This window comes from Calidris pugnax, unplaced genomic scaffold (assembly GCF_001431845.1).
Source record: "Calidris pugnax isolate Ruff unplaced genomic scaffold, ASM143184v1 scaffold113, whole genome shotgun sequence".
Classification (NCBI taxonomy): domain Eukaryota; kingdom Metazoa; phylum Chordata; class Aves; order Charadriiformes; family Scolopacidae; genus Calidris; species Calidris pugnax.
This window is the reverse complement of record NW_015090879.1, coordinates 3,465,791-3,489,879: the sequence shown is the minus strand read 5'-3', so window position 1 is coordinate 3,489,879 and position 24,089 is coordinate 3,465,791. Positions and strand designations below refer to the sequence as shown.

Here is a 24,089-nt window from a genome sequence, read left to right as displayed (position 1 = left end):
GTTTGTGCATGGCAAGCCAAAGGCCTGTGTCAAGACAAGGTTTCTGCCTTGAGGAGTTTGCCCTGGTGAAATCTGGTATTTTGGCCACGTTGCTGCTGAGGGGCTGCCACAGGCTCTTGGCTGTGCTAAAATGCTTGTTTTATGTATTCTAGAAACCCAGCTCTTTGGCCTTGCGTATGTATCCAAAACCGCCGCACCCAGCGCTTGCTGGGCCCTCCTGGGTGGGCTTTGTCCCAGCTGAAGAGGAAAATCCAGCCTTTTGCTTTTAGACTTGGGGTATTCTGCACTCCTGATTTCATCATCAGACCTGCTGTTGTCCAGACCTCTTGTTTAAATACAGTAGGGTTTATATCTGGCTCCTTGAGAGTTTGCCATTTTTGTCTGCTCTTGTCTTTTTCTGCAAGGTCCTTCACAAGCTCTGGTGCACTGTCATTTGCACACCAAGATTGTACAAAACTCCCTCTGCTATCAGATGTGCGCTGAAATTCTTCAGAGATTTCCAGAGGGTTTTCAGTTTAACATCAAAAAATATTTCATGGTGGTTAGTTTTAACTCCTGGGTCTGATCTGTGAATTGAAAATGGATCTTACAGTAAAAAGTAAATTTTCATGTTGTTATCTAGCTTAAAAGGAGGTTCCTATACTGAAACCTCCTTGAATTTGCAACATACTATCATATGTGCAATCTGCTTCAGAATTATAGCTAATAGTCTCAGTAAATCCTAACATACCTGACTGTTTACAATCTCATTTACCTCTGGGAAATGTTTAGAGATCTTTTTTTTGTGTGTGTACTTATTCTATTTCAAGCGGGACTAGATACAGAGCAGGACTGATTGACAAATTAATGCTTTCAGCTTCTGCTCAACGTACATGAATTATAGCTGCAAAAGGCATGTTATAAACTAACAATTTTAACTCTTTTCCATTGCTAAAAGCTACTAATAATGAAAACAAATCAAAGTAGTAATGTGTCCTAACACATGAAAGAACAAAAGAACAGGCAGAGGAAGGACTGTACAGCAAAATAATTGTTTTAATTAAGAATCAAGGAAGACTAAGAACATTACTCCATTTTTTATGGAATCAGTTCTGCAGGGGAGTCAAATCAAGCATATTTATATCCATTTCCTCAACATAATACAATATTGAACATCTAAAAGTTCGTATTATCAAAATTGAAATAATCACAAAGTATGAAATGTCACTGGAGATTTCCAAAATAACAGTTTACAGTAACTAAAGAGTATATTTTCATTACACACTTCGCAGAAAGAGCTGGACATTTCATACTTTTTGGTAGCTTAGAGTACAGGAAATGAGATGAAAAATAATTTCCACAGTTTTGTTGTTAGAATTTTACTTAGAGTACAGGAAATGAGATGAAAAATAATTGGAAATTATAGTTTTGTTGTTAGAATTTTACCTAATTTAGACAGGTCACAAAAGAGTAATCTGAAATATTCATCCCAAAAATAATTTCTGATCTTAGATTCAGATTACATTCTAGTTAGTTTTAGGGAAGTTGAAAATTAACCTGATCAAAAATGTATTGTGGTGTTCATAAAATAAACAGTTCAGATGTAAAGCTGGAAAGGCTTTTAAAGAGGACCAGAATAACCAATTCTTCTCTCCTTTTTTTTTTTTTTTTTTTTGGTAGTGGCTCAGTTAAGAGCCAAAGAAGGTGCTTTCTTTTACTCTTAAGAATTTTTCTCCTTTTTTTCCCTCCTCTTGAGATGTTTTCCTACATCTGAATAACTGTAAGGTTTTCTGCAGTAGGACAGAAAACAAGGCTAAGGGGATAGGTCAAAACCATAAAAAGTACTTGTTGCATTGGTATCTATGAGTAATCTTATAATAAGTTTAATTTAAACTTTTTAAAAAAGGAACAATAACTTCAAGTGTAGACAGTTAAAAGACATTCTTATTTCAGATTTTCTATAACCATAAAATGTGTTCAGATTTGTTGTCTTTTAAGAATATTAAATAACATTTTTAATGCAAGCACGAATAAATGGAAGCACCTTCTGCTATCAGAAAAAACACAGTCTGGAAGAGATATACTTGAATTTCTGAGAACCTCAGATATTCTGATCCAGCCACCTTTATATTTATAGAAATGCAATGGACAACAATGGATATAATTTTCCAATACTGCTTCTTTTTCTTTATGGGTAAGTGTCAGAAAAACACTACTGCAAAAAACCAGCTCACTATGTGGTGTTGCCTTTTGTCAGTTGAGAAAGAAGAGCTTTATAACTGTAATGTAGGAGATTCTGAAAGATCTATATTTTGAAATTTGAAGGGCTGATAACACAAGTAGGGCCCAATCTCTTTAGTGCCAAGCAGAAATCACAGGTGTAAGAGCAGATTTCAATTCAGCATCAGGAGCTACAGGACGACACATACAGCAAAATATTTGAGTATCAAAGATATTTGTGTTCATATCACTTCCCTATTTTATTTAATGACAACTCAAGTGGTATGACAAAAAAGTATTTATCTTGTTTTTCTGTAGAAAAGATTAAGGATTTTGTAAGGATAGAAACAATAACATAAATACATCTACTATGATGCTGATGTAATTTGTTGGACAGTTTGATGTTTTTCTTTGACTCTTAGCTTAACTATCTTAATTAACTTTTCTCAATGCTTTAGTGTTATGATTTCATATTGACTCTACGGAATCTCAAGAAATAAGACATTATTGTCCCTATTAATTTACTGTGCAAAAAAGTATTTATCTTGTTTTTCTGTAGAAAAGATTAAGGATTTTGTAAGGATAGAAACAATAACATAAATACATCTACTATGATGCTGATGTAATTTGTTGGACAGTTTGATGTTTTTCTTTGACTCTTAGCTTAACTATCTTAATTAACTTTTCTCAATGCTTTAGTGCTATGATTTTATATTGACTCTATGGAATCTCAAGAAATAAGACGTTATTGTCCCTATTAATTTACTGGGTTTCACATAAAGACATAAACATTTTACTTTATGTAAATCAATATTCAATTATAGTAGAGAATTATATAGAAACAGCTGAATGTAGCTGTCATACAGAATTAGGTAATTTTACTCTGAACATTATTTACCATATAATAGAAAAATAATTCAGTGATGATTTGTTAGTATAGAACAGATTGCTGTTATTCATACAGAAAGGAATATTATGTGCAGAGGAAGAACAACATTTGATGTTATTAAATATTAGTGATACTTTCCATGTACTTTTCTCTGAAATACTGTTGCAATCCATTATTAATACTGGCAATTGGCTTTATTTTGTGTAGTATTCAGATCTGTGGTCGCTGCTCCAACATAACATCCATTAAATGGATGTTAAAAAAAACCAACAAACCACCAAGCAAAAAATTGTGTAAATTTGAAAGCCAAGACAAAGACCTACAATATCCAGATTAGGCCAAAGCAAAATCCATTTTAAGTGTTGTGTTTGGTTCTTAACTCTATTTCCTGACTCTCTCTTCACAAAATCACTTGTGTCACCTGAAATTTAGTGCGGGTAGAAGGGTTGTGGCTGCTACTTGGAAAATGTGAGCTGTGTTTGGGGGTGGGTGTTGAGGTTTTGTTTGCTTGTTGTTTACTGACACTGAGGCCTGTTCGAGGCCTGTTCCGTGGCTCGGCCCTGAGTGCTGTTGGTGGTATATGCAGCAGGGGTGTGTGAACATAATTAAGGGAAAGAGTCAGACTTGATGGTTTCAGCATGGAGGTTTTTAAATCGCATTGGGAATGTTTACATAACTGTTCTGAAGAGGCTTTTTCCATGTACCTGTTTACACTCTCTATTTTTGAAATTCTTGAAGCATCCTGCCCTTGGAGAGCCCTTGCAAGCCCTTGATTGCTGCGGAGAAAAGCCCTGTTAGTGAATTGTTGGGAAAACATTTCATAACAAACTGGTCTTTTAATGAGGGTGTCTGCTGCCTTTCCAGTGGCTGGAGAGGGACAGGATGGGGGAAGGGGGGGTGGGAGATGCTGGTATATTGTGAAACTGTTTGGGAGCCACAATAGCGAGGAAGAACCCAGACACCACCGGGCCTTTGTGTGCAAATTTCCCACCACAGCTAAGTGACCTTTTTTTTTTTTTTTTCCTTCCAATTTAATTAAGTGGGTTTGGAGTCCAGCGCTGGCCTAACAAGCACTTCTTCATGAATGAAAGATTTGTCTCTGGCAGCGAGGCAAGGCCCTGAACAATGTCGGCAGCAATTACTGCCCGTGCTGGCCGTTTGAGCAGCTCCCATGGAGGGCGGCGCTGGGAAGGCAGCGCGGCATGAGGCCAGCAGAGATGTTCTGGGGATGGTCTTTGCCTCTCCTACAGCAAACTTCTCATCCGTGCACCCACGGTTTTAACCAAAGTGGGGCCTCTCATGGGAAGGATTTCTCCAAAGATGCGAATGCAATCAAGGGAGCTTTCTGGCAGAGTGACACCAGTTGATAGGAGGGAGCTGGTGGGAATCTGTGTGACGAGAAGAGGTGATGTTTATTTGGGTGAAGTATGGGACACAATCAGTTATCCCAGAAGTAGTGACAGTTATTTCACATAAACTTCAGTGATAGACCCCATTCAATTTATACCGATCCTGTTTATGAATCCACTGATCTTTCTTAATTTGTAGGCCCATTTGAAATGAATTTGGTGGGGACCTAATGAATCTCCTCTATATTTTGCTTTGCTTTGATTTCATTAGGGACCCACTGCTTGTCTTAGGCTTTCTCTTTGGAAAACTGAACTCTCTAGCACTGAGGTGAAATTTTCATTTGAACACTAGTTAAAAACAAACATCAAACCCACAATTTCCTGTGTTGGGGGAAAACCACGTGCAGAGGCAGTAATCCTACAGCTCCTATGTGTCTGCTGCCTATGCCCTGACAACACCTACTCTCCTGGTTCTGCTAACCATGTCCTGAGAAAAAGTTGTTATGCAGTTGAAAACTAATGTGTTCTATTACATAATCAGCATGAAATTGTGATGTGAATTGAAATTTATGTCAACATGGTCAGTGCTCAGTGGCCAGCATGTGTTCCACTTATACGTACGGTTCACAGTGCGTGCGGGCTCATTGGTTTTACTGAAGACATGTCCACGTATTTTAGTACAGTCATTCCCAAACCTGATGTTTTATGATGTGGCTATTGGATCACTTATTTAAATCATAGTGAACTTGCTTTTGTGACAATGCCATCAGGTTTTCTACTTGTGTTCAGTCCTATTTTACTCTGTAAATGCCCTGAGACTCCCCACCAGATAGAGAGAAATTCTGTGACACAGTTCTGCACTGTGTCTCTCCATTCTTAGAGAAACCAAAACTCTGTAAATGCCCTGAGACTCCCCACCAGGATAGAGAGAAATTCTGTGACACAGTTATGCACTGTCTCTCCATTCTTAGAGAAACCAAATGCTGACTGAAATTGCTTCTTTTTACACAGATTTATGAATGCATCTTCTGACTTAGGATGATTCCTGTCAGTTTGAAGCCTTGACAGTACCATTTAACAACTGACAAGATGTACAGTGAACTGCCTGAGCATCAGCTTGAAGTAGGCAACGAGAAGTTTCTTTGGGGCATTTTCACAAGCAGATCAGGGTAAGGAATACAACTCTGCACATATATGTAATGCTTTATCTATATAAAGCTTTGAAATGTATCCAATTAGTGATTATAATATCCTCACAATGTCAGTCGGGGTTTTTTCATCCAAGGTGACCATTTTATTGGGTTCTTTAGTTTGTTTTTGCAAGAGATTTTCGTGGTAACAATCCTCTTGGTTAGATAATTATTTAAGATGACAAAAATACAATTTCTTATTTAAAAAGAGGGAGGAAGTGGCAGTTATTACCAGTATGTTCCCAGTGAGCAGAAACATATCTATTTACCTTTTTTTTTAAGTATTAAAAAATTCTTTCAGAAGTGCAGATTTTTTTTCCTCTCAACTCTGCGCTTCAGAATAAATTTCTTTCTAGAGGCCTACCTGTAGCCCACTTAATATTATCAGAAAAGCAGCACTCTGTATCCGTGCCTGCTCACTCTTTCCTAAAATTACTCTGCAGGTATGTCTTCATGAACATACTAAACAAATCGGAAGCTTGCCTTTTCTATTAAGTAATGTGTTAAGTCTATATCCACATAATGAAATTTTTGGCAACGAGGTCAATACTCCTGGCAGACAGTTTTATAGTGGTAGCTATTTCTTTCCCTGGTAGTTGTGTACAGTGTTGTACTACACTGAACCCAGGTGATCGCCTCTGTTCTGGCTGAGAAGCAAGAAGGCTTTTTTTCACAGCTCTTATACTCTGTCTGTTTTCCTAATCACAAATTGAAAGTAGTTTAGAAGACGTTTTCTTTTCTAACTTTATATAAAATCAGTGCTTCTTTCTGTTTGCTGTTCTGTGCTCTGTGTTACTGTTTACCCTGTGCTGTGTAATATCTCATACGGGTGTTACACAGATGCAAGAGAGCATGGGGTGCCTGCGGCCACTGCTCCATGAAGTCTGAGGGCAGAAGTCTCCCTGTTCCCTTGGTCACTCTTGAGGGATTCAAAGACAGAGGAATGTGAGGGAACAATTAGCTTCTGTTCATCTTCAAATGCCTCACCTCATTAGTCTACCCATGGAGAGGAAATTTTTGAAGTGGACAACCTTTTAATTTTTTGGTTATGTTTTGAATAGGTAGATGACAAAAAATTTTCAGTATATGAAAAGTTAGAGGTGTGAGGACTGAAAAGAATAGACAAAACTGTGGAAAAACCTTTGAAAGCAGGATTGTAAATTTGAGTAATGTAATCAGTGGATGCATAAGATGGGAAGTGTAAGAGGTAATCACTTGTTTAAATGAAATTTGACTGCAAGTCTGCTTTTCAAATGAACAGAAAAAGACTGGAAAAAATTCTGCTTGAATGTGAGAGCCTAGGATTTTTTTTGTGTGTGTGTCTACCTTGTTGCACAGTAGAAGGATTTTTGTACTGTGAGAGCCTAGGATTTTTTTTGTGTGTGTCTACCTTGTTGCAGAGTAGAAGGACTTTTGTATTGAATGCTAATGCAGTATTTCTGGAGTGGGAGAGCACACCCTTTGGAGCACAAATTTTAACTAAGTTAAGATTTACACATGTGGAAGAAAGGCACGTTAGTGCTTCTTGGAATTTACTAGAGGTTTAAAGCTTTTAGTATAGATGGAGTGAATCACTCTGACTAGTCATTACACTAAATTATTTGATTTTTGAAAATAAATTCTTCTTATAAAATACTTAGTATTTTGTAAAGTCAAAATTCCCACATGTTCCTGCTGCCTTCAGCAAAGGTGAAAGAAAGCGGCTCCTTGTTGAAATACTTGCTTCCTTCAGAGAGCAAAAAAGTTTTTTGTGTTTTTTTTTTCTTGAGATAAGGTCTTCTGATGAAGGATTTGCTGAGGAACTTGGAATCATCAGTCTAAGTTACTGGTTTCTCCGCCTGCCAATGACCATAATTACAGCTGAGTGAATAATTCAGAGCAAATAATTTGTCTGACAAATTTCTTTTTCATCTCATGAAAAATCCATGAGTAGTTCACAAGCTCTTTGCGTTTGTTTGTTGTTCATATTTATTTATTTGCTCTTGCATAGCTTTTATTGGCTGTCTAAATCACATGGTATGGTTTGGGATTTTTTTTGTTTTTCTTTTTTCACTTGCATTGTTTCAGCTTGGTCGTACATTCATATTAAATACTGGGCTGCAGGCAGCAGTCTGTGTGTTGAACAGCTCTTTACAGTTTCAGCACTTGCAGGATGTATTTCTTAAATGCTCTTCTCTGTATGTAAGCATTTGTCTCCTCAAATCTTCATTGCCTTATCTGATCTCCGTGTGGTCCACAGTGTATTCACTCAACTTACTATTGTTTACATCTGGATGTTCTGTGCTGTGTCTGTGTTATTATTTTAGTTAATGAATTTCTGCTCTTGTTCTGAGGAACTCTACCGTTTTATGTTTGTTTTCCTGTTTTAGGGTAACACTTGTGAAAAAAACCTAACAGGTGGATTAGATAGTCCAAACTTCTGCAAGGAAAGGCATGTAACTGGTTCATGATTTGTTACACTCGTAACTTCTTTACTGACAACATCTTTCACGGTTTCTGCCTCGAAAGCTGTGTTGTTGTATTACTGAACTTCAGAGCATTTAAGGATTCCAAGTTACTAATCAAGTCCATACTTCAGTTGTTGATTAAAAAAAAAATAAAATTCTTTTTCTCTTTGGACATAGGAAAAATATGTATATAGAATCATAGAATGGTTAGAGTTGGAAGGGACCTTAAAGATCATACAGTCCCCCTCTCTGCCCTGGGCAGGGACACCTCCCACCACACCACGTTGCTCCAAGCCCCCTCCAACCTGCCCTTGAACCCCTCCAGGGATGGGGCAGCCACAGCTTCTCTGGGCAACCTGGGCCAGGCTCTCACCACCCTCACAGCAAAGATTTTCTTCCTGATATCCAATCTAAATCTTCCCTCTTCTAGTTTAAAACCATTACCCCTCATCCTATCGCTCCACTACCTCATCAAGAGTCCCTCCCCAGCTTTCCTGGAGCCCCTTTAGGTCTTCTTTCTTAACTTGGTCAGACCTTCCAGAATTGCTTCAGGAAGTTTACCTAAATAAGAAGACTGAAGAGGGTTGTGCCTTTTCAAACAAACTTACAAAGAAAAAGTATTTTACACACAGGCTTCAAATGACTGAGCTACTATTAATAAGTCTTTAGTCTAATAAATATACACAGGAATGAGCTAGTGTAAAACGTCTTTTTTTGTGGTAAACACATACAGTGTGCTATATTTTTAGGTACCTTCTCATCATTAGAAGGATATAGTAGTCCTTCTGTGTGTTCACAGAGTTGAATAGACTTCATCAAATATGAAGAACTTGATATATTTTCAGTAACACTGACTTGTGCTGCTAATACTTTTGGTTTACAGCCTGTGCAGAATCAGTGCAAGACTCCTTTGAATCTCCTAGAGGTACTCCAAATTCTTTTAGACAGCACTTTAAGGAAGACAGATCTAGTCTAGCATGTAATTAATGCTGGTGATTCCACTCTGATCTTTTTACTCCTATAATGTGCATCTCTGACTAAGGAGGAGATAATGGACAATCACATAAGAAAATCCTTGATTATGGCTTGATTGAGCTTGTGTGAGCTCTACACAGCTAGTGTTGTCATGGTTCCCAAGCCATTTAATGTATGACATTTTTGCATAGACAAGATGTTAGATAGCCATCCAAAAAAATCGTAATTTGGAGTATATCTAGCCCCTCTTTGAATGACAGATCAGGTTTATATTTGTAGGAAATCAGTAACCAGTTTTCATATTAGAAGTTAAAAAACCATATTGTCTTCCATAAAATTTGTAAAAAAAAAAAGGCAGATCTGCAGCTTTTAGCAATACATATGGGTAAAAAATTCCCAGTCTTCTCAGCTTTTAGTCACTGTATCAATAATGAATTGCAATTAAAAAAAAAACAAACCCCCAAAATCCTACAAAACAAAAAACACAGCCAAAAAGAAGATAAAATCCATAATGAGTTGCAATTAAAAAAAAAAAAAAACAAACCCCCAAAACCCTACAAAACAAAAAACACAACCAAAAAGAAGATAAAATCACATAATAATATAGGTTGGAAGGGACCTCTGAAAGTTAGCTTGTCAAGCCCACTGCTCTGAGATTGTCCAACATAGATCAGGCTGCTGGAGGGCCTTGTCCAGTTGAGTTTTGAATTTCCCCATGGATGAACTACAGGGACAAAACAAGACAATATTGTATGCTGTTTTCTGCTGCTCTTCAGGAGAGTGTTGTTTCCCCAACTGTTTGCAATGTTTTCCTAGGAATTAGGGAGCACCTTCCTCTCAGGGTTGTCTTTGTCAGTCTTTGGAAAAACCCAGAAGTCTCCTCCTCTGGGTCTAAAGAAACTTAAGCCAAGATATCGGGGCATTTCCAGTGTCCAGCTGTTGTGTATTGGTAAGCACAGTCATCAACATAGTTCTGCAGATAATTTTTTTCTGACAGTGATTTTCTTAGAACCAGCAGAGGGAGCACAATAATAAAAGTAATTGAACTTACAGATCTTTTTACTTACCTGAAGAACACTTTTAGATTCTTAAATCTAAAGCGTTGTCTAATAATAGTAATTCGTAAAGCAATGGGGTTGATCCTCATCATTTTCAGTTTTGCTCTTCATCTGTTTTAATCCCTTATGCTATAAATTTTGTGTGTGTGTGTCCTTGTGCAGTCTCCAGCAATGGGGCTATTGACATGGTTGGCAGAACTGCTAGCAGTTTTTCCCATGTTAACGTGCAATGGAGCATACATCTTTTTGTGACTGATAAGCACCGTCAGTCCTGCAGAGATTCAAAATGGTTTGCAAGTGGTTATACCTTCTCCTGCTCTTCTGATGGGTTAAATTTGATATATCCATTGGAGGCAGCACTATCAAGCATCACTGTTAGCTGAACTATGAAAGTTCTAACGTCCCCTGGGAGAACAGCTATACTTGATGGGGACTCCGGTGATACCAGAGTAAGTTGCTCAGACTGGGTTTGATGACTTGCATTTCCCTAGCAAAGTCAGTGCAGTGGAACTCAAGAGGCAGTCCATTTCTTAGTTTTTTTTTTTTCTTTTAATCTAAATTCAAAATTTACTTGAGTTAACTGAAGATCCACAGCTCTAACTGGTTATGTTGACCAAATCACATTAGTGGGTTGGCTCAACAGTTTGAAATTCAGCACCGCTGCTGCTCCCTTCTGGAACGGGCCCACTGCCATTCTCAGTGCACTGTAAAGCCTTCAATTGTGATTAATGGTCAATGTGTTGATTGCTTTAATCCAGCTTGTCAGTTTTGTCCGTCTGTAGCACCTTCTTTCTACTGTCAAGCTTGTTGGGATCTGTGTGCCTGGGATGGAGCCTGAGGCATTTGGCTTTTTAGCTGTGAAGACAGGATTTGCAAATTAAAAGGCAGAATGCTAATCACTTAATGTCCTTGTTTGTTCCTTTTTAAACTTTGTGGACTGGACAGTTAATCAATTATTTGAAATGATGGTTCCTGCAATGCTCACATATGAGCAGCAACACCCTAAGAAAAATCAGTGGGCAATCTTGAAATAAGATTGTGAAGTGGGTAATAATTTCATTTCTTACATGGTCTTGGCAACTATAGTACACTTGGTGGTCTGTGTGCTGATGTTTATTTTAATTCAGTCAAGATTCATAAGTAGTATAGTTGCATTAGTTTGTCTAACTGTAGGATGCATAGTTTATTCTGAGACACGCATTAATGAGTAGTTAAACTGGAAAAAAAAAATCCATAGAACCTCTGGGGGAGGGTAGCTATGTTTTATGCTCTTTGCTTTTTCTGGTTTTCTGAGAAGGATTCCTTTGCCTGCCTTACCTATGTTCTTTTTTCCATTTGGCTTTCTGTTTCAGAACCCACTTAGGTTTTCCTGCAGGTTGGGAGGGTGTGAGCTGTGCAGAACCACAATCCAGCTTTGTATTTTTCTTTTTAAAACCCATGTGTGTATGGCTAACAAACTGTAGAGACTGATTTCTTAAGGCTGTGCTCACAACTGCTTTCATTTATTTGTGGTGCAACTAGAGAAGTCTGGTTGTGCCAAATTGTTGATGTTGGAGGTCTCCTGGTACTGGTCATATGGCATTAGGTGGTTGTTATACTTGAAATTGCTGTGAATTATTGTAGTAGTTCTCTTTCTCTGATTTTTTCTAAACCGCCTACTAATAGTGGGTGAATCTTATGGGTCATAAAAGCAGTCAGAATAATCCAAAGAAATCAGTCATGTGTGTGAACTTCTGGAAATTATCCAGTTCACCTGGGCTAAGGCAATACTGGCGAGACAGGATTTTTCAGTCACTGTGTATGCAAGCAGACAGAGGGATCCAGTGGTTGGAAAAACTGACCAGATGAAAAGAATGCACCAAAGCTTTTCTTGCCCTGATGGCTCAGTGAGAGCTCTGTGTGGCATCTTTTCCCACTCTCTCCATACCAGGCCCACTTGGCTGCTGTTATGTCCCCATGGCAAGGTTATTATGGCACCGCATCCTTCCATCATCAATGTGAGTGTGATACCAGACTGAAAATTGTTGTTATACAAGGGCATTACAGACACTGTAAAAAGATTGTGATATTGTGCACTTCTTGTACATCCAGTCTACAGTTCACTGTTTTACCAGACCGTCTTGGACAAAGACACCAAATTGATATTACCGGCCCTTTGCTGAAAGAATTACCAAGAGAGAAGGCAACACCATGTGTCTCGTAGTTAAATGCATATTCCCTTATAGAGTATCCTCTTAAGAAAACCAGCAGTGATTACACACAGGCTGGGTGCGACAGGGATTGAGGGGGACGGAGTGGCAGATGTGGGCTGCTCTGAGTCCTGTCAGGAAGGAATGATTAATGAACAGCAGCTCCAGCTGAGGCTAACCTTTGGAGAGCTGAGCAGGACATCTGCAGAACTGTCAGAGCGCTGACAAGGACAGAGCTGAACAACCAATTATTCCACCATCACTAAGGTGGGCTGTCAGTTTAATCCCAGCCATTCACTTAGGCAAGGACAGGGAAATTTCTCCTTTACATAGCACCACTCTGTTGTGACCTTAACTATTTCAGTACCGCTGAGGGGAACCGTGGGGCAGCACCCCACACGGGAGCTCCTGCAGGCTTGGGGGGTCAGAGACCCTGTGATAAGTAAGGGCTGTTTTGCAAAGAGTTGTAGTTGCTCTCTGCTGCACTATAATGAGGTGGGAATTCTGGTGATTTTAGAAAATGGTTTCATCAGGAAATGAATATTCTGCAAACAGCCCAGTGTTAGTCACTGATGTTGTCAAAATTTTGTAGTGATGAGAAGATCTGGCCATAGCTCCACGTTCTGACTTGACTGGGCTCAGCCGCGTTTGTCCTCCACAGGAAGGCTGAGTGTTGTTCCAGGAAGGTTGGCAGCAGCTAGTCCAGAGACCTGTGGTGGTGATAAAGAGTACCAGGAGCGTTTCGGTTGGCTGAGTGGCTGTTTTGCAAAGAGTTGTAGTTGCTCTCTACTGCACTATAACGACGTAGGAATTCTGTTGATTTTAGAAAGTGGTTTCATCAAGAAATGAATATTCTGCAAACACCTCAGTGTTAGTCACTGATGTTGTCAAAATTTTGTAGTGATGAGAAGATCTGGCCATAGCTCCACGTTCTGACTTGACTGGGCTCAGCCGCGTTTGTCCTCCACAGGAAGGCTGAGTGTTGTTCCAGGAAGGTTGGCAGCAGCTAGTCCAGAGACCTGTGGTGGTGATAAAGAGTACCAGGAGCGTTTCGGTTGGCTGAGTGGGAGCCAGAGTCACCCAGGCTGGGAGGAGGCCTTTTAGTGCAGGTTTAGCTTCATACATGCACTTGGTACAGAGAAGGTCCTGCAGAAGGGCTAGGTACCTTAGCACAGCATGCAGAACAGGCAATAAAAGCTTTTGGCCACGTGCCATTTTGTTTCCTGCATAGCGAGACAGTGCTTGTGTGGATTTTCCTGAGTAAGTTTTCCAGGAATTTTATGTTAAAATGGCTTTCTCATACATCTTTCTTCTGTCACGTGGGAAACTGAGAACTGGGGAAGCTGCAAGCACAGGTTTGGAATCTGGAGTGTGGCTACAAGTGTATTATGCAAGATTCACCTATAAAAATACTTCAGCCTTGTTACAGATGTCCTGAGTGTTGGGAAAAGAAAGTAAGTACTCTAAGGCAGCCAACTCATTTTTTCTCTTGTTCTGAGCAGAAGCTGTCATATTTTTCCTGAAGTTGCTTAATCTTTGTTGAAACGTCCCCATATACGGCATTTTGTTTTCAATTAGGCCATGCAGTAAGTTCCAAAGGACTTGTTAACACTGAAGGGAAAATTGGCTTAATTAATGGCTCATACTGGACAGCATTTTACTCTGCAACCTGTCACACTGTGGACCACTATTCACAGGAGGCAGCAAGGGTGGCAAATAAGAGGCAGTGCATCTCTTTAAGACTTAGTCTTCCAACTGTTTCTCTCCAACTGGCCTTTCAGCTCAAGCCCATTCCTGCAGAGTCCCGTGCATTTTGGGGGCTAGTCTGATGATTCCTGTCTGTACAAGCACTCGAAAGAGGAGGAAGCAGTGTCACATAGAGAAATTCCTCAACAACCCACAAAACAAAGTCCCAAGACTTGCAGGTGGGCTTGGGCATGCATTAGTTTAGGAAGAGGTTGGACACACACAAGAGGAGACCAAAAAGTTATGTAGAGCAGATGTGTTTCTGTTGCTGAAGTCTGTGTTTAAATGCTGGTATGTCTGGATTGCAAAAGCAGTAGGACTTACCAGAGAGCAAATCCTATTTATATGTTTAGCTCGACTTACTCTTCCTGCTAAAAAAATGCAACACATTGAGAACTCTGAGGAATCATTCAGAACAAATGTGTCTTCAATGTACTGGAGAATAAGTAGAATTTGTAAACATGGCTCATTTTTTGATGGATTCCTGGTGTTTAAATATCTTACATAGGAAAACCTTTAGGCTAAGTGAATGGGAAATTATTCCCAATGAGGGCTATGAGCTCAAAAGTAAAGCATCCTAGAGAGATTTAAAAGACACATGCAGATGTGGCTATGAGCTCAAAAGTAAAGCATCCTAGAGACATTTAAAAGACATGCAGATGTGCTGCCTGGTTTAGTGGAGGTGGCAGTGTTGGGTTAAGTCAAAAGATGAAGCAATCTCTTTCATCAAAGATGAGTCAAACATTAAGATAAGAAAAGACTAGTGAAAGAATGGTGAGCTTTATAGAGTTGAGAAGTGGAAGGTAATTCACATCCTTTGGTATTTCCTTTGCTCGTTTGTGTGTATTGATTTGATTTAGGAAACTCTGTTGAAGTCTCATGTGAACGTTGCCATTTTCAAATCTTTAACTAAGTTGCTGTGTTGATTATAGCAAAACTCTGTTGAAGTCTCATGTGAACGTTGCCGTTTTCGAATCTTTAAGTTGCTGTGTTGATCTTGTTAAATCATTCTGATAATTGGCTGATGACTAAATGTGTTAAAAATCATACAACCGAATCCTATGATTTACCGTACAGTAGTGTTAATGAATCTTAAATTGCTGCTGCCTCAAAGTTGTGTGGGATCCATTAATCGCTCATTTTGTGTCAAATTGGCTTAGTTGGCAGGATCCTAAAATCACTTTTGTGTTCTGTAAACACTTGTCGATTTGGAATGCCTTCCATTTTTGATCTGCTATAAATTCTTGAAGGCCTTAAAATACCATTTCAGCTGGAGATGTACGAAGATCCTTCATGCTGAGATATCTGGCAGACATGAAAACAGCTTTTGCTCTGCTTGGCTTGTAGCCTGCCTCCTTTGGATTGTAGGTTGGCTTTTTTTGTTTTGGGTTTCTTTTGATGGTGTTTTGGGTTTGGTTATTTTAGTGTTTCAGGAGCTGATCACATAGTTTGTGTTTTACTGTAAAAGAATCTGTTTAAATTTGTTACTCAGTTCAGGAAACTGTCACAGGTACCTTCAGTGCTTCCAGGGAAATCCCAAAGTGGGTGGGGAAAAAGTGCATCCTGGGTACATCTCCGGTCTTGTTGATTTTTTTTCTAAGCTCAATGAACACAGAAAATGTAATTGCCACTTCCTTCATGCTGAGATATCTGGCAGACATGAGAACAGCTTTTGCTTTGCTCGGCTCGTAGCCTGCCTCCTTTGGATTGTAGGTTGGCTTTTTTTGTTTTGGGTTTCTTTTGATGGTGTTTTGGGTTTGGTTATTTTAGTGTTTCAGGAGCTGATCACATAGTTTGTGTTTTACTGTAAAAGAATCTGTTTAAATTTGTTACTCAGTTCAGGAAACTGTCACAGGTACCTTCAGTGCTTCCAGGGAAATCCCAAAGTGGGTGGGGAAAAAGTGCATCCTGGGTACATCTCCGGTCTTGTTGATTTTTTTTCTAAGCTCAATGAACACAGAAAATGTAATTGCCACTGCATCCTCTCTCGATTCTCCCTGTAAACCCTGAATTTCCTTAATTAGGTCATCCAGTTTGTAATCATTTTTATCTAGGAAATGCACTGCATCCTCTCTCGATTCTCCCTGTAAACCTTGAATTTTGCCTTCCTTAATTAGGTCATCTAGTTTGTAATCATTTGTATCTAGGAAATGTGCTAATGTCACAAAACAAGGACATAACAAGACATGAAAATTTTGAAGTAGGATTTTGCAGTAAAATAGAATAAATCTCACTCCCTTATGGTTTATTTTCCGTGTATGTTTGAGAAGTTTTTATTAAAAATGGAGAGATGATAAATTCTGTCTGGTTTAGACCTGTCTAAATATATTTTCAGGTATGTTCCTGTTGTGCAGAAATTTTGCTAATGAACTCCCAGTTGAGGTTCGGGCATTACAGCAGTGTTCTAGATAGCAAAGAGCTTATCTGAATGAAGATGAAGTAATTTTTCATGGAAATATATATTTGCAGATTGCCTCCAGTGCGTGCCAGCTGTAAAAAGGTGGTATACCTATTATTGTGCCAGAAATCAGTTTAGATTTCTGATCAGGGCAGCTCTGCTGCACCAAACATTGAGAAAAGCCTCTCAAAATATCTGCTAAAGAAAAAGTATACAGAGACTATTAGTTTAGTCATGCAAATTTTTCTTTACATGGTAAATTTTATCACTGCCTGAATTTTCATGTGTGCATAGCATTTACTGTACTGTGTCCCTGCTCCAGTCTGGGAAGCACAGGAAGGAGTCGTACCAGTTCAAAGAATGGAACCAGATCTGTAGGTGTGTGTATATGCCAGTAACTTGCAGAAAATTTGTAACATATCATCTGTAATGCACAAAAATGTTCTTTAAGACATGGAGATATGCAAAATTTGTTCTTCACTTTCAAATGGTGTCAGCGCTCTTGTAGAAGGTGGAATTCAGTCTGGTGTGTCAGGGAGGCTGCAAGGGGAACAGGCTTGAATATTGATTCTTTGATGCTGAATTGCAACCCAGAAATGTTGAAACAGCATGTATGCAAAACAGTGTTTTCAAAGCTGAGGTTAAGGCCAAAGTGATTGCTCTTCCTGCTCAGGAATGGATTAAATCTGAAATTCCAACGTTAACTTCCTTTGCCCTGCGAGTCTCATCTTGGAGAATGAATCTCTTGATTATGTTGCGTTTGTGGGTTTTTTTTCATTTATCTTCCTTCTCCCTGCACTTCCCATTTGGGTTTGCAGACCACATGGTATTTGCCATTGTCCAGACTGGGTCAGTACTGCATCAGAGCAACAGAAAAAATAGCAAGAAATAATAAGTGAAATTTTTGTTTTCATTCAATTTTCTAAAATTAGTCAGAAGCCAATAACAGTTATAGAATATCAATTTTCTAAAATTAGTCAGAAGCCAATAATAGTTGTAGAATATTCATTTTAGCCAAAGTTAGTTGTCTGAGGATGTGAGAGAATTGATAGGCACGTGGTACTTTGGTCTAGACTCCCTATCTGACTCTCTGACTTATCTTTGTGATTTTTGTGTTAAAGTGCATCATGTGGAACTCAAAGGACAGAACAGAAATGTTCTTTATGTGTTTTAGAAATATCTTGTCCACATTAGTAACTGAATTTGGAAACAGTGGTAGTAGTGCCATGTAGAGTGCAGAATATGTGACCTTTCTGGATAAATCAGTTTGGAATGATTTATATGTACAAGCTAGAGAGTATACAATGGATTGTACTCCACTTTGTGGCTGGAATTTAGAAACAAATGATAAGGGAAAAACTAATTTTAAGATTATAGTACATAGACTAATCTAACCCCAAATAAAGCAGTACATCCTTACTTTTACTGTCAGTGAGCTTAGTCACCTTATTGGGAAAAAATGTCTCTAATATCATAAGGTGCTGCAGAAGGATTCAGCACAGTTGCAGGTTTGTACTTTACTAAACAGGGATGTTGCACATTCATAGAGGAGAAATGAGTATTTAGAATTCAGCACATCCCATCCTCTGACGTGTTATTAATATCTTCAAGTAAAAGTCATGCCAGCACAGCAGGCTTAGAGTTTCATCCTCCTGGTGGGAAATAGCAACCTCCTCATTTCCCTTGAAACCTAGCTTGGAGTTGGGTTGTATTGTTAGGGTCTGACCAATTGCAAGCAAAGTGATCAAAGCAGGAATTTTAGAAATTAGTCTTTAAATTAAGTGTAATGCTTAATTTAATATATTTTGTCTGCACCTTCTCTTCTTTTCTAGGGTGTCCTAGGTGACCAGTGTATGTTCAGGCAGCGGGGTATGCTCACCATAATGCCGTCTGCCTTGGTAGGAAAGAAGGATGTTCTGCTTAGTCGTGCATTTCCTTGCATTTTGATTACCTTGGCAAAGCGTAAAACTGAAGACTTTATGAGTGAATTCAAAAATGTTTCTGTCAGCCTGCAGTGAAATGCTGTTCTGCATGTTGTGGGACAACTATAGACTGCCTTGCTCCTGCGTAGAGGTTGCCTTGTGTCCACTCATCTCTTTGTGAACAAGTACAACGGATTAGTGAGGATTTAGTAAATCGGTGCAATTTTGTTTAGTATACCCAATATTTTATGCTATCAACTGTTACACTTCAGTTTCTTTTCCTGGTCCCTTGCCTTATTGCAACCTGAACTTGGCCAGGTTTGTGGAGCTACATTTATAAGAGGATGTGTGAGTGGGCAGAGGTCTGCAGTCACGTTGATATCGATAGATAAGCAACAGGCCAAGGTTATTCAGTGAGAGCCGGTGGGATCTGCACGCTGAAAAGTTCAGGATATGCCTGCTTAGACATATTTTTGAATCTTCCCTTTTTATCCAGTGCAGAGTTAATATATCTATTGACAGAAACAGCAAGTATAAAGATATTTAATTATTTGCAAAGTGGCAGATGCACGAGTGAAGTTCGAAGCATTGCTATGGAAATTTTTAGACTGTTCAAAAATAATTTGGATTTTCCTTTCCTTTGGCCTGCTCTATCTAAATTGCTAAGAGAGTCTTACTTCGAGGCTGGGGAATAGAAACAAGGTAGAAAGTGCTTTCTGACTCTCTTATAGGGAAAATTACTGAAATATCTTTGTCTCTTAGCATAAATGCTCATAAAACTTTGGAGAATTGATCCTGAAAGTCTATTGTTCTGTAACATATTTATTCATATCAGAAAAGCAGCATTGAAATAATGCCGAGGGTTTAAGAAAAGTATTCAGAGAGAAGGATTAACCTGCTAATTCTTGTCTCTTAGGAAAAATGTTCCAAGTGAGCTGGCAGGACACATTTGAAGGAAGTTATGACTCCCACTCACTTGTCCACACTGTTTTTTTTTTTTAAATTCATGCAGTTGGTATGAGCAAGGACAAAGAGGGATTCAGAAGGCGTCATAACTACATTTCTGTTTGTGTGTGGAGCTTGGACAGGAGACTCCCATACTCTCGCAAACACCTTGAATTAATCTGCTGCAGTGTCAGTGGTGAATTTTGACGATACTATTTCAAGCATGTTGCTTTCCTTCCTGTATTCCTGTCTCACCACTGCACAGTTTTTGGATTTCTGTGATCCCTGTGTATTGTCTAGCTCTGAGGCTTGACAACGCAGCATATTAATGGAAGTGACCGTGATCTGCTTCTCCTCTTCTGGGAGTAGTTTTCCCAAATCAAATGAATGCTGTCATTCAGAGAGGTTCTGAAGAGAAATAATATCTGTTTGCCTGTACCTATAGCTAAAAGTGAAAAGAATATATATATTTTCTCTGTTTCACCCACCCCCCCACCCCGTTATGTGTATGTGACCTCATACAGCTCCTGGTACTTCCACGCTACATTCACAAAATCTTTGTAAGAGGCAGTTCCATTTACAAAAGGGTTGCAGCTGGGAGAGTAGTTACTGAAGAAAGGTCTTTACTACGTATGAACCAGTTTCAGATGGTTGTGTGGGTCGCCTTTGTACATGAACAGTTGTCTTGGTCAGCTTGACACTGGAGTCCAGCCTTTATTTTCTGAATGAGGAAAAGTCTGGGGAAGGAAATAAAAAAAAACCATCTAAAATGCCAACCAGAGTTCTCCTCTGCCAGTCCTGTGAAAAGAAATCAAAGCTTTACAGAATTGTGTATTTTGTCTCTCGTACATATTCTGGAAAGACTTTTTTTTTTAAGTCTGGAAGCAAAGCCTGTTCAAACACTCCAGCTGTTTTACTTAGAACCATGTTCCACACACCAGGTATGTTTTTTAAGTACAGACAGGTTAGCAGATGCGAGTCCAGGCCTGTTGTTTTCAACAGAAGTATTTGGGTTTGCTGTAAGAAGAGATCGTACAGGAAATTCTAAATAAGCTTCGTTTTGTCAAAGAGGTCAGAATGTCAGGGTACCAGGAGATGCCTTCTACTTTAATAACAAAGTTTACTTCTCATGTTGTTGGGGATTCAGTCATTTCTCCTGCCTCCTTTTGGTCATTAATCTTTATTACATGATTGCCACATGGGCTTGTGCACTTGCTGTTCAGTAAGTTGCATTATTCCTTAACAATATAGATGAAGTATGCACTAAATGAAACAAAATAATTACTTACTGAACACAATGACACCATTTAGCCCTAAATTTTCAGAACTAGAAGGATTAACTAAGTGTGTAATGCATCACTGAGTGATTTAACAGAGTATCATAACTCTTTTCTTTTCACCATAAATTGTAACCTGGAATTGTTTTTGTAATGGTAATTGCCTTATCTTCATAAATTCTACAGTCTTACATAATTTAACTAGTATTGTAGCAGGATTTCCCAAGAATAAAAAAAGCAGGTGCTGTCAATGGTAATTTAAATAAGAAAAGACACGTTAAGTGGTTCTTTTTTCACTAGTAATAGAAATTAATTAGCTTTGAGCTGCTTTGGAGGTTTTACATTTTTTGCTGTGGCCTGTTATGTTTTATAGTATGGAAAGTAGTTTTGATTTGATCACATTCTCTGGTGTGTGGGTTCTGCAGGAAGGCAGGGGTACCTAAGTCAAACGTCAGCCTGCCTGGGTGTGGAGACTGCAGAGCATCAAGAGTGTAAATTAAGATCTTCCAAATAAGTCTGTGAAGTGCTGGCAAAGGTTGTGCTATAAGTCTGAAATGTGCTGCTAAACATTTCTTCCTTTAAAACTAGGAGCTACTGCATGTTTTAAATTAAAATATGGCTGCTTTAGACTGACTCTACACTGATATAAACTGTTGGAGAACAGAATTGATTCATTTAGATGAAATCAGTGCAAAATCAGAGAGAACAGGCCCACATATGAAATACAATTGCTGTGCCTATGTATGCATTAGCAGTGCCACTCAAATATACAGATTTTGTCAAGGGGTTGTGGTATATGTCTGCATCAGAACCTAGCAGAGTCCAGTAAGTGCAGATTTCTACATAGTTAGTGCTGAGGTTCAAACTTTGTGTTTTTCAGAGGGTGGTGGGTTTTTTCCACTCTGGATGAATTTTCATCCTTGGAGGTGTTCAGAAGACTCGACTCCAGACAGACCCCTGAGCAAGCTGATCTGATTAGACCTGCTTTGATCAGGGGGTGGGACTAAATAACCTTCAGAGGCCCCTTCCCTTCCAACCTAACTTATTTTGCAATTCTGTGATTCTATGAAAACACAGAGGAATGGCCTGGTATGTGATACACATGGGTACAAGTGGCTCTTGAGGTGAAGTGTTAAGTTCCTTACTGTACGTTGTCCAAAGTAATCAATTGAGAGCTGCAGGAAGTCTAGGGTGTAAGATGTGTGTGGGATCATTAAACTGCACTGCAGAGTCATTTTTAATTTTTAAAAAAAGCCACAAAAATTGCACAATTCAGATTAATAGAAGCCTCTGCACGCCTGAGGAGGTATCCGAGAGCAAATAAAGCTTGGAGGAGCCATTCCCATACTTCCCTCCATGGACCATCATGCAGGCTGCAGGATGTGGGACGTGTTGTGTGTTGTTGGACACAGCACGAGAAAGAGATGGTGCCAAAGAGGGCTCCTTTGATTTCAGTTCTGTCTCTGCATCCACTGTAGGCCATCATCATGTTCTTGCAGATCACATCTGGAACAGTAGCCATAGAAAACCTCCTTATGTTTCCACTGAAAGCAGAGGCAGCTCCTGGAAGTGAACCACCTAATGCCAGCTAAATTAAAAGGAGGAGAGCACTTGGAATAATTCAACGAACGATAAGTGGGCAGCGGTCTAGAAAACATTAATTCATTTTATGTGTTCAACATATTCGCTATGATATTTAATTACTGTTATGAGAGCTTGGAAAATCTGAAGGCAAGTACACTTTAATTCACGATAAGTGAACACTTTTATTTATGTTGAAAAGGGCTTTGCTTTTCTCTTGATTGTGCTGGCAGAAGGAAGGTGACAGAAACAAGGGGGCTGCCTCCTTCCATCACAGCAAAGACTTTATTTTCTCAAAACCTTAGTTGCAGGCTTCTTCAGTTTTTTCTGTCGGAAGAAATTTCATTTCACTTGACTTAGGTCACGACTACCTAAAAATTTTGAATAGGCTGATGTGAGAGAAATGTGGTATTCCAAGCTAAGGCAGCCTATCTGAAGATCTTGCAGTGGGGACACAATTCATAAGGGGCCTTTTCAGCCTGGGTGAAAAAATCAAATCTGGCAGTAAATATCAAGGTCCTTTGGTCTTTTTTTTGGTAACTTATTAACATATAATGGAATTTACTCCTGCAACTAAAATAAATGCACTTGGGAAGCAAAATGGCTTTTGGACTGCAGTTTACAAGCACAGAACTAGATTTAATCATTGGGATACAGAGCTTACTTTAGGTTAAGCCTAAGAAGAGACAAAGGGAAATATTTGTTGGTTGACCTCTGGCCCCAACACAAAATATAGAGAGAATAGTGATGAATCTCCAAAGCCTGTTGGCATAGTAAAGTGCTTGGTATTCTATGAAAAAACCATCATGTATTCCCTAAATAGTTCATTTTGTTTTCTAAAGTTCTGAAAAACTCACTTTATTGAAATGCATGTTGTTGCATCGATTTTTCTAAAATACACCTTGTTATCTTTTCTTTGGTAATTGGTGACTGGTAATGACTTTGGCAATTTAACATGTTCTTGCAGACACTTTTCCCATTCCCCCAGATAACTGAAGTCAAGAGAGAGGGCCTGTCTGTCAATCTCTGATGCCTGTCAACCTGCTTGATTGACGGGTTTTGGTCCCACAATAGAGACCATTTCTGCAGCCCCCATTCTGTTATTTTCTTCTTTCTTAATACTTGTGGGGGATGGTGTTTGCTTTGTAATCTGTGTTTAAAATCCAACTTGGAATGAGGCCAGTTCCTAAGAAATTATCACAAAGTCTTGTTAGCTTTGCATCAAGAAAATTCTCTGGAGAGTTTCATAAGCTGTGATTCCACCTTCCAAAATTACCTTTGCTCAAAACCTAAGCTTCATTGTTCCTCCAGAATCCCCTTCAAAATCCAACAAAGAGGCTGTGAGGTCTGGCTAATATGTTTTGATACAAGAAAAGTAATTTGTTCAGGCTTTGCTTTATTTGGGAAGTTCTTGCTCATGCAATAACTGGCGTAGAAATATTTGTAAGGAAGGTGGGCAAAATGTGTGAGACTGGGGGCAGGGAAGGGGAGGGACATTTGCATTATGAGGTAAATCTCTAAAACAGAAAACAAGGAAACTTCTAGAGGAAAGACTAAACATGTTTACTAGCTAAAAAGGAAAATAATGAATCTGTCATTTTTCATCCCCAAAATCATGCTTTCTTACAAGCATTCTAATCAACTTGGCGTTAATTCAGTTAATTGTGAATTAGGATTGGTATTATTCATTTATTTCACATTCACTCTTTAGAGATTGAAGACTCTGTTATGGACAGGAAATAGAAATAGATGGAAATAGACCGAGAGTGTGGATGTGTGTATGAATATCCATTTCTGTTACACAATATGGACCTTGAGATCTTGAATCGGGTTCCTGCTGTATAAATTGCTGAGCACCCTCAGTTCTTTAAATGCGTAGAGCACTCAAAAGAAATAGTTCAAAAGAAATAGTCCCCTATATTCT

General features: G+C 38.9%; 1 long non-coding RNA gene across 1 annotated transcript in view; it reads left to right on the top strand.

Annotated features, from left to right (window-relative positions):
- Positions 1 to 5,455: 5,455 nt before the first annotated feature.
- LOC106890596 overlaps positions 5,456 to 24,089 on the top strand; it is a 146,564-nt gene continuing 127,930 nt past the window's right edge. Inside the window, exon 1 of the long non-coding RNA XR_001412536.1 lies at positions 5,456 to 5,606. This is a non-coding gene — a long non-coding RNA (uncharacterized LOC106890596). The remainder of the gene's footprint in view (positions 5,607 to 24,089) is intronic.